This window comes from Diuraphis noxia, unplaced genomic scaffold, assembly GCF_037042655.1.
Source record: "Diuraphis noxia isolate RWA-SAM2 unplaced genomic scaffold, SU_Dnox_SAM2 contig0005, whole genome shotgun sequence".
Taxonomy (NCBI): domain Eukaryota; kingdom Metazoa; phylum Arthropoda; class Insecta; order Hemiptera; family Aphididae; genus Diuraphis; species Diuraphis noxia.
Window position 1 is genome coordinate 4,304,620 of NW_028301715.1, and position 12,012 is coordinate 4,316,631.

General features: G+C 29.9%; 2 pseudogenes; one reads left to right on the plus strand and one right to left on the minus strand.

The window, feature by feature from the left end:
* Window positions 1-14: 14 nt before the first annotated feature.
* Window positions 15-7,143, plus strand: LOC149054768 (T-complex protein 1 subunit gamma pseudogene; annotated as a pseudogene).
* A 2,935-nt stretch (window positions 7,144-10,078) lies between these two features.
* Window positions 10,079-11,544, minus strand: LOC149054769 (uncharacterized; annotated as a pseudogene).
* Window positions 11,545-12,012: the final 468 nt, after the last annotated feature.

Sequence of the window (12,012 nt, forward strand, 5' to 3'; positions counted from 1 at the left end):
ATTCATTGTCAGCTATGGCTTTAGAGGCTGGTATGGCCCACATCGCAATGACTAAAATTGAAACCGTTATTAAATTAACTTTAAAAAAAATCATTTTGATTTAGTATGAGAAACAATAAAAACAATGAAAACGTTGAACAATAAAGAATAAACTAAAATCTCATTTATTGATGTTTTATATAAGTGATCTAGATCTATGCATACCCCACCTAATCCCTCATTGAAAGTAAAGACAATAAGACTTTTATTTATGACACAAAAAAAAACATTTTATTCTTTGTTTGACTTTGAACACTATATTCATTGTACTTTTAACAACTAAGTAAATAACATAAATTTAACATTTATAACAATACATGATACGATACCTAGTGACTATAATGAAAAAAAATTGAAGCTTTCATAATATTAAAGAATACACGTCTCATGTACCTATCGAGGTACTTACGTATTAATCTCAGTAAGACTAGTAGCGGCAATCACATTAAGGATACAATCAATTATGATTCATACAATTGTCTAAAATATAGTATCGTGTTAAACAAAAAGCATAGTACCTATATACTCCTTCATATGACATTATATAATTATGGATTAGGTACTATAATGCAATATGATATATGTCCACTGTATTGGAATATCTCGTCATCACTATCGTTGTTATTGTTCCATTTGTTAGAGAAAAATTAAATATAATTAAATTAAATTAAATAAGATAAATATTAAATCTTAAAACTTTAAAATATATTATACAAGATAAAACACTGATATACAAATTCCTCATCAGTATTTATATTTTTAAAAAAAAAGAAAATGACCGTGAACTAAGGATATTAATTGCCACAATGTGTGCAAAATACGATTGTCTAGTGCATGTAAAATGCAATTATAAAGAGCATACAATTAATCGACTCAAATCGATTTCTTTTAAATTCGTTTCACAAAATATTTAAAACTTTTAATAGGTATGTTCAATACTGTTTAAAATTAAAAAAAATATTATATCACCATAATACTACTTTATTCCATATTATCAACAAGTGTTTACATTTTAATAACTAATAAGTGAATTTCCGGAATCGTGTAGATTTTAATCGCCATTGATATACATACTCGATTCAGAAAAAAAATCATATTTAAACATGTAACGGGCAAAGGAAGAAATCTGGGTATTGTATAACAATGCCCAAATATTTTAGGCCTTGTAATAATCATAATTCTATTCAACAATAAGTCAATATATTGTCCGGGCGATGTACTACATTGGCCTTACAAACCGTATACTCTACGCTGATTCGAGTGGGCAAATAAATTAAATATAGGGAGCATCATATACATATTTGTATCTAAACGCATCATTACATATCACTACATAACTATATTTAGATATTTTATTCGTACTCGACAACGCGACTGCTGCTGATAATACGAACCGATCCGTAATCTTAACAATAAATTGATCACAAAATATATTGCACGAACATAATGGATATCTAATTTAATTTTCCGTCGATTGATAAAAAAATCAAGTAGTGGAGTAAAATATTAAATTTAAAAATTTAAAAATACATACCTAGGTATAATGCTATATTTTTTCATATAATATTATCGACAGATGATTTACTCGTTTATAACTTCTAGGTAAAATACAAATAGCAAAATTTCTCATAAGTTTTCTATTTTTATCAAACAAGACAATTACCGTAAATTAAGGATATTAACTGTCATGAAATATTTTCTGTTTAATTCCTTTTTTTTTTCAATTATTAATATTGATATTTCTTATAAGAATTTGATATGCCGGACGAACTGTCCGTACTAAAAATCGTTTTCTTACGGTACCACATATAATTTAATTCAAATTTAACTCATCCATTACAATACTTAAATAACTAAAAAATAACTTTACAATTTAAAGTAAATTTGCGCCAATATGTCAACGTATGTTTACGTGAAACAACTTTTAGAGCGTTAACAAGTTAAATTCTCAGAAAATTACAATCAGTTGTTAGGAGAATAGTTTTTTTCGATTTTAAATTTCGGTAAATTAATTAATTCCATCGTATCGAAACGGCTCTTTACCATAATAGGTAATTCTATTAGGGCAAGTATAAATGTATAGTATGGGTTATACATTTGTTTAATGCGCCTACAGTTTTATGTCGTTTATAATTTTCATAAGTACTTATTATTTACTCAAGTGATATGTTCGATTTGTGTAGTTGTAATTTTACTTTGCGAGTTAAAAATTGAACATTGAATAAAATGTTCCTTAGAAGTTTCATAACGTTAATATTTAAACATGATAAATTATTATTCAAATTAAATGTACTTTAAGCTGACTATTAAAATTACTTTACCTAAAAGTAGGTAGGTAGGCACCAACTTACTTGTATACTTATTATAATATAATTTAATAGGCATATGTGTGATTCAATATGTAAGAAATTATAAGCTCTAATAAGTTTTCGTTCAAAGCTCAATAGCGTGTTTTACCACTGCCACCACTAATATTTTTACGTTTCTAGAAGCCTCAAATGACGTCCAAACTATTTGAAAATGAACTGTACGAATAGTGTAGGTCAATTGGATTTCTAGAGCTATAGAAGACTTTCTAGTGCAACAAAAATGCGATTATAAAGAGCGTACAATTAATCGACTCAAATCGATTTCTTTTAAATTCGTTTCACAAAATATTTAAAACTTTTAACAGGTATGTTCAATACTGTTTAAAATTAAAAAAAAATTTATATCACCATAATACTAATTTATTCCATATTATCAACAAGAGTTTACATTTTTATAACTAATAAGTGAATTTCCGGAATCGTGTAGATTTTAATCGCCATTGATATACATACTCGATTCAGAAAAAAAATCATATTTAAACATGTAACGGGCAAAGGAAGAAATCTGGGTATTGTATAACAATGCCCAAATATTTTAGGCCTTGTAATAATCATAATTCTATTCAACAATAAGTCAATATATTGTCCGGGCGATGTACTACATTGGCCTTACAAACCGTATACTCTACGCTGATTCGAGTGGGCAAATAAATTAAATATAGGGAGCATCATATACATATTTGTATCTAAACGCATCATTACATATCACTACATAACTATATTTAGATATTTTATTCGTACTCGACAACGCGACTGCTGCTGATAATACGAACCGATCCGTAATCTTAACAATAAATTGATCACAAAATATATTGCACGAACATAATGGATATCTAATTTAATTTTCCGTCGATTGATAAAAAAATCAAGTAGTGGAGTAAAATATTAAATTTAAAAATTTAAAAATACATACCTAGGTATAATGCTATATTTTTTCATATAATATTATCGACAGATGATTTACTCGTTTATAACTTCTAGGTAAAATACAAATAGCAAAATTTCTCATAAGTTTTCTATTTTTATCAAACAAGACAATTACCGTAAATTAAGGATATTAACTGTCATGAAATATTTTCTGTTTAATTCCTTTTTTTTTTCAATTATTAATATTGATATTTCTTATAAGAATTTGATATGCCGGACGAACTGTCCGTACTAAAAATCGTTTTCTTACGGTACCACATATAATTTAATTCAAATTTAACTCATCCATTACAATACTTAAATAACTAAAAAATAACTTTACAATTTAAAGTAAATTTGCGCCAATATGTCAACGTATGTTTACGTGAAACAACTTTTAGAGCGTTAACAAGTTAAATTCTCAGAAAATTACAATCAGTTGTTAGGAGAATAGTTTTTTTCGATTTTAAATTTCGGTAAATTAATTAATTCCATCGTATCGAAACGGCTCTTTACCATAATAGGTAATTCTATTAGGGCAAGTATAAATGTATAGTATGGGTTATGCATTTGTTTAATGCGCCTACAGTTTTATGTCGTGTATAATTTTCATAAGTACTTATTATTTACTCAAGTGATATGTTCGATTTGTGTAGTTGTAATTTTACTTTGCGAGTTAAAAATTGAACATTGAATAAAATGTTCCTTAGAAGTTTCATAACGTTAATATTTAAACATGATAAATTATTATTCAAATTAAATGTACTTTAAGCTGACTATTAAAATTACTTTACCTAAAAGTAGGTAGGTAGGCACCAACTTACTTGTATACTTATTATAATATAATTTAATAGGCATATGTGTGATTCAATATGTAAGAAATTATAAGCTCTAATAAGTTTTCGTTCAAAGCTCAATAGCGTGTTTTACCACTGCCACCACTAATATTTTTACGATTCTAGAAGCCTCAAATGACGTCCAAACTATTTGAAAATGAACTGTACGAATAGTGTAGGTCAATTGGATTTCTAGAGCTATAGAAGACTTTCTAGTGCAACAAAAATGCGATTATAAAGAGCGTACAATTAATCGACTCAAATCGATTTCTTTTAAATTCGTTTCACAAAATATTTAAAAATTTAACAGGTATGTTCAATACTGTTTAAAATTAAAAAAAAATTTATATCACCATAATACTAATTTATTCCATATTATCAACAAGAGTTTACATTTTTATAACTAATAAGTGAATTTCCGGAATCGTGTAGATTTTAATCGCCATTGATATACATACTCGATTCAGAAAAAAAATCATATTTAAACATGTAACGGGCAAAGGAAGAAATCTGGGTATTGTATAACAATGCCCAAATATTTTAGGCCTTGTAATAATCATAATTCTATTCAACAATAAGTCAATATATTGTCCGGGCGATGTACTACATTGGCCTTACAAACCGTATACTCTACGCTGATTCGAGTGGGCAAATAAATTAAATATAGGGAGCATCATATACATATTTGTATCTAAACGCATCATTACATATCACTACATAACTATATTTAGATATTTTATTCGTACTCGACAACGCGACTGCTGCTGATAATACGAACCGATCCGTAATCTTAACAATAAATTGATCACAAAATATATTGCACGAACATAATGGATATCTAATTTAATTTTCCGTCGATTGATAAAAAAATCAAGTAGTGGAGTAAAATATTAAATTTAAAAATTTAAAAATACATACCTAGGTATAATGCTATATTTTTTCATATAATATTATCGACAGATGATTTACTCGTTTATAACTTCTAGGTAAAATACAAATAGCAAAATTTCTCATAAGTTTTCTATTTTTATCAAACAAGACAATTACCGTAAATTAAGGATATTAACTGTCATGAAATATTTTCTGTTTAATTCCTTTTTTTTTTCAATTATTAATATTGATATTTCTTATAAGAATTTGATATGCCGGACGAACTGTCCGTACTAAAAATCGTTTTCTTACGGTACCACATATAATTTAATTCAAATTTAACTCATCCATTACAATACTTAAATAACTAAAAAATAACTTTACAATTTAAAGTAAATTTGCGCCAATATGTCAACGTATGTTTACGTGAAACAACTTTTAGAGCGTTAACAAGTTAAATTCTCAGAAAATTACAATCAGTTGTTAGGAGAATAGTTTTTTTCGATTTTAAATTTCGGTAAATTAATTAATTCCATCGTATCGAAACGGCTCTTTACCATAATAGGTAATTCTATTAGGGCAAGTATAAATGTATAGTATGGGTTATGCATTTGTTTAATGCGCCTACAGTTTTATGTCGTGTATAATTTTCATAAGTACTTATTATTTACTCAAGTGATATGTTCGATTTGTGTAGTTGTAATTTTACTTTGCGAGTTAAAAATTGAACATTGAATAAAATGTTCCTTAAAATTTTCATAACTTTAATATTCAAACATGATAAATTATTATTCAAATTCAATGTACTTTAAGCTGATTATTAAAATTACTTTACCTAAAAGTAGGTACCTAGGTAGGCACCGACTTACTTGTATACTTATTATAATATAATTTAATAGGCATATGTGTCACAATCACCCTGTATATGTATATATATATATAAATAAGTAATGTTTTTGCTTCCTATCTGTACTACACATTTCTCTATAATTTATCAAGACTTTTACTTTATATAATTTATGAATCATTCAATATGATTTTTACATTTTTCTACTGTTGAAAATTTGAATTAATAGTTTGAAAATTCGTAAATATATTTGATTATATAAGAAATTGGTACTGTTAAATTTTGATTTCATTTATAATATAAGTTTTAAAATCTCATACAAAACATTTGATTGACTTTTCATAAGGATTTTTAAAAATAAATATTTAAAAGAACTTTTGAACTACTAATTAATATTACATTTTGCTTTTGATGTTTAAAACTGATTCAAATGTGCATGCTACCAATTATTTTATATTTTGTTAATTCTGTATAAGTAAGCCTAAATTCTCAGTTATTTTACTTAAGAAATACATTTTTATTTCAGGCAAAGCAATAGCTGATGTTGTACGTACATGTATTGGACCCAGAGCTATGCTTAAAATGCTGTTGGGCCCAATGGGTGGAATTGTGATGACGAATGATGGAAATGCTATTTTACGAGAAATTACAGTTCAACATCCTGCTGCTAAATCATTTATTGAAATTGCTCGGACCCAGGATGAAGAAGTTGGGGATGGTACAACATCAGTTGTAGTACTCGCTGGTGAAATTCTTGGTGTTGCAGAACAATTTTTAGAACAAAAATTTCATCCAACTGTTATAATTAGAGCTTATCGTCAAGCTTTAGAAGACATGCTGGATTTTTTGGATAAGGAATATAGTATACCATTATCTTTGGACGACGAGCCTAAGTTAATTGAAGTGATTAAATATTGTCTTGGAACCAAGTTCATTGGTCGCTGGTCAGATTTGGCATGTATTATTGCTTTAAATGCTGTTAAGACAGTTAGGTAGTATAAGAGATGAAGGTCGTACTGAAATTGATATAAAGAGGTATGTAAAGGTTGAAAAAGTACCGGATGTAGCTATTGAAGATTCCCAGATATTAAATGACATTATTGTAAACGCCCAATAAAGGGGGTTTCCCGAAGGACTACTCGACCGATTGTCGAGACCAATGAAGATCAACCCTAGTCACTCGCGCCTCGATTTGGTGTAGACAGGCAACCTAACGTGTTACCCCGTCACCAGTTTAGGTAGGCAACCTGACGCACACAACGACGACGACGCTGAGGATGAGGAATACAGAAAACAGGAATCAGGAACATGCAAGTTAGTTAACGGGGAAGGTCTCTGCGATCGAATCGGTCTGTTGCAATGATCACAGAGCTCACATATAACGGGACTAATACTTAAAACTAAACTTATTATCTACTGATGTTTTGAGATGTCGAACACAGCCGGTTGAGGTGATGAGGGACACGCTGACCTGGACGACCTGGGCGGCCTCTCACACAACACAAGGTTGCTGGCGGACTTACGCTTCGACACTCTCTTGGCGGTGACGGGGAAAGCGATAATATCGACATACGACAACCGTTGGTTTGACAGTGTGGATTGTGAATATATATTAAATAATTACTCACGATTTGTTAATTGGCACGTTTATTGTTGACTGATCACAATGCGACTTGATAAATATAATAATTGACAATTGTAATAATCACCGTAACAGACTGATGCGCTCAATGCGACTTAAAAAATGTGTACGCTACAATAGCGGGGAAAAAAAGACATGTATACAATAATAATATCAAAAAAACAATAATAATAATAATAAGGGCGTTGGCTGCAAATCAATAACAAATAGAATAATAATTAATAAGAGATAATATGAAAAATGATAATGAACATATGCGGCAAAGGCCGACCAATAATTGTTCGATAGAAAATACAAAGAGACTATAGATATACTCAATATTATAATAATTATTAAATAATTTAAACAAAAAGGACTGAGAGGTGTGAAGGGGAAACGGGAGACGAGATTAGGAAAGGTGCCGTCGCACGACAATTAGACAACAGCGATACTATATTTATTGACGCGGCGCCAACAATTATGTTGAACAAAGATGTGACACATCCAAAAATGAGAAGGTTTACAAAATATCCCAGAATTATTCTTTTGGATTCTTCTCTGGAATTCAAAAAATGAGAAAGCCAAACAGAAGTCGAAATTGTCAACGAAATCGACTTTACACGGTTATTGCAGATCGAAGAAGAATATATACAACAAATATGTTCCGATATTATAGCTCTAAAACCAGACTTGTTTTGTACAGAAAAGGGAGTTTAGTAGTATGTATTTGTATGTTCACAGCAAGCTTTTACGCGGTAAAAAAAATTGTTCAAGTGGAAATGTTCCTCTCCGAGAACACAGTTTTACCGCGTAACACAATACGGTGATTACACAAAATTGTCCGTCTATTTGCCGTATCAACTATTTTTTTATTAGATTTTCGGTTTTTTTTAAATTTTTCAATCAAATATCGTTAATTTTTATAAAAATAATATTTCGAGTAAAGAAGACAAATTCTTTAATAAACTTTTTCATTTTGTTAAATAAAATTACACAAGTTTTTTTACTTCTCTAGTAAAAGGTACATATTCTACAATACGATCATGAATTGATAAACAATAAGCAGTTACACCTGTAAGGGATTCCGATGCTTCAATTTCCAATTGAACATCCACTGCTGAGGCTGTTGCCGAATCATTCTGTTTTGAAGTATCAATAACTATAATGGGTGCGTTCGATAGAAAAGTAGATGGACTCAATATAGGGTTGTGTATACTTTTTTCATAATACGATTCTTGAAACGATGTATACATATCATATAATAAAGTAAAATTATTTTTTGAAAAATCTAAATTCAAATTATGATACGGATATGCAATCGAGATTAGAAATACTTTAACGTTCGTTAGATTACAATGGTCAAATATACTAAAATCTTTTGTTATTGTATTTTTACGACCTTTTTGTAATCCAATTATAATAAATCGTGGTTTTTCTAATTTTGAAGCTGTTCTCAAGTTCCATACTACTTTTTTAGTAGTTCCGAGTTCAGAATATTCAAAAGTTTCGAAAGATCTAAAAGGAATAAACAAACTTTTTTCTTTTTCTACAAGTTTCAATAACTTTAACCTTTCTTCATCATCAACAGTATATGCGGAACCTTCTAGACTATTTTATTTAATACAACTTTATCTAAAGCAGCAACTACATCACTTTTAAGACTTAACGCATTTAAATCAGTATGACTTCGAGTTAATATTAATTCCAATCTTGAATTTACCAATATTTTTTTTATAATCTTCAAACAGACCTAACCATTATTTCAATGGAATTAAAGCACTGAATTCGCCTTTATCGTTTGTTAATTGTGTTACATTTTTTAAATTCCAGCCAGAATTTTCGTAACAATTATAGTTATCTGGTGTACCAGATAAGTATCCTTTCAGCGAGCTTGTGATTCCAAGAACACGTGTGCTATCTACTTCTATTCCATTTATTTCTAATCGTATTTGTTCGAAGAGGTATGTATAATCATTATTACACAGTTTCGCTTTATCAGGTTCAGATATTATTCCTTCTAAATAAATTAAGCTCTCGTGTAGATACGGATTAACATCTGTTTGCTGTACTGATATTCGTATTTCATCATTAATATTAAACGATGTTGTGTACGGTGTATATGAATGATATTCAATTTTCGTTATTTTAGAAACCATCTCGTATCGTAAACTTATATCTCAAATATCACTCTTAAGGTAGGTTTACACGAGACGTGAGCCACGATCGTAGTCTTTAGAAGAGTGAGCCACGGTTTGTGTAAACAGACAATTCGTACTTCACGATCGTGGTATTATCGTCCACGAACCTGTCACGACTGGATCGTGCAACATCAAACCATGTTAGATATTTCAGTTGTGAAACCACGCTCGTGAGTCACAACTACGCGATCGTGAAATACGCACGTGGCTCACGTCTCGTGTAAATCTACCTTCAGTCTTTCTGTTTTAATTGATAACCTAGAGCTTGCAAATTTTTTTTATTTTTCAACGTCAATTTTTTTAATTTATTTGACGTTACCGGTACCACTTTAGTCTTATGACTAGTTGATCTGAACCGAAGTAGCGGATTTATATTGAATTTTAATCCCATATCAAGATGCGTAACGTTTAATATGTAACACGATTGTCAATGCCTCACCAAAATTATCAATCGAATTATGATCTTGATCAACTATTTGAACGGTTATCGAATCAATATTTGTTATATTCAATTTGTAATATATTAAATTTAGCGGTGACTGAATTACTTTAGATCCTGTCCTTCCACTCGGTAAAAACTCATATATCGAATGACTTTGAAGTTGGTTATTGAATGACCCATGTGCTATATTACACAATACTTTTATAGAGTTAATCGTGTTTAAATTAGCCGCTTTATCCAATCGACAATCTTCATGAAACGGTCCACATTGTATCTTTTTAAACCCAAAAACAGGTGCTATACTATATGCAGTTTCGAACCTAAGTATTCCATTACATATTATATACGTTCTAAAATCAACAGGATCAATACGTCACTGAATGTTAGCTGTGTTCCGTAGTCTTTATTAACTCGGAGTAACTCTTTTGCAATTTTATTGTTGATATCTTCTATTTCATAGCATCCATCTTCCAAACTAAATTCAAAACTGGAATATTTTATTTTATTTTTCTTTGAAGGTGTTGCATAAATGCACCATAGTATAGTGACATTATACATTATAATATAACTATGTGTATACGTATGTATAAATATACACTGTAGATAGCTAAGACACCCGCACTAACTCTCCGATCGATTAACGACGGTCAATTTAAATATAATATATTATAATATGATAACACTAACGCAATAGTATTTTGTGTGCGTGTGTGCAAAAACAGCGCGCGTCGAGTTGCTATGACACACGCAACGTCGAAGCCATCGACGTAACAGGCACGGTCTCGTCCTACGTGTGCGCACTGGCATTTTTATATATTATATATATATTCGCAACTGGAGTTCATTCATCAAGTCAGAGTCGCATCCACTACACATGTATTGAACTCCATACTGGTCACCCTCTGCCATCTGCAACTATACGCCATCTGCAACCATCTACCACCATCAACCCATCATCATTCCTGTTATTACCACTGTGTCATGAGTTACTTTTTTTTTCTATTGTATTTTATTCTTTGTGTGTATTTTACTAACACGTAATTTAAGAAAAACTGCATTGTTATTTATACATATATTTATTCTATGTTTACTTTGAATAGTAAACTCATTGATAGCCCATTTATACTTATTTATTGTTCAGTCTGTTTTCTGATTGTTCCCTTTACTAATACGGCATTTTCGCAGCGTGTCCCAGTTCTCTGTTATATGATAGAAGGGATTGGTACGCGAAACAGAAGGAATTTCTTCTATTTTCAGTCGGCTATTAATTGGATTTATAATATTTGGAAATGAATTGAACGTTTGCAAACATAACAAAGCTATTTCTGAATCCTAGTAAACGTTTAGAGATGGAAAATAATTTGCAGTAAATTCAGTCGATTTTCCAGTTAAACTTAGTGTAATAGATTCATGCATTGTAATAATTCAAGACATAAATGTCCACAGTTGAATGTATTGAAGTCTTGATAGTGTAATGATCCTCATTATTATTATAATGTAAAATAATTGATATAGTTATGTATTTATATTCACTGACATTCATCGACTTTGAAATAACCAGATTATAGGAAAGCGTTAGCATAGATCAAAGGTGAAAAATGGAAATAGCATACACCTTTGATTAGACGGACGTCGTGATTACAATAGGACCCACGTAGCATAAATAGGGAAGTCATAGAGTGAGTCGGGGAATCGATTACTAGTGACGAGACGACAACGTACTTGTAATATAGAGATTAGCTGTTGGATATTAATAAAATACTTTATGTTAATGTAAATCTATGTATCTTTATTATACCTCCAATACAAATTTGAGTGCTGAAGCGGACACGTTACAACAATAGTTAGAATAGTTATATACTATTTTAAGCTTTTTAAAATAAC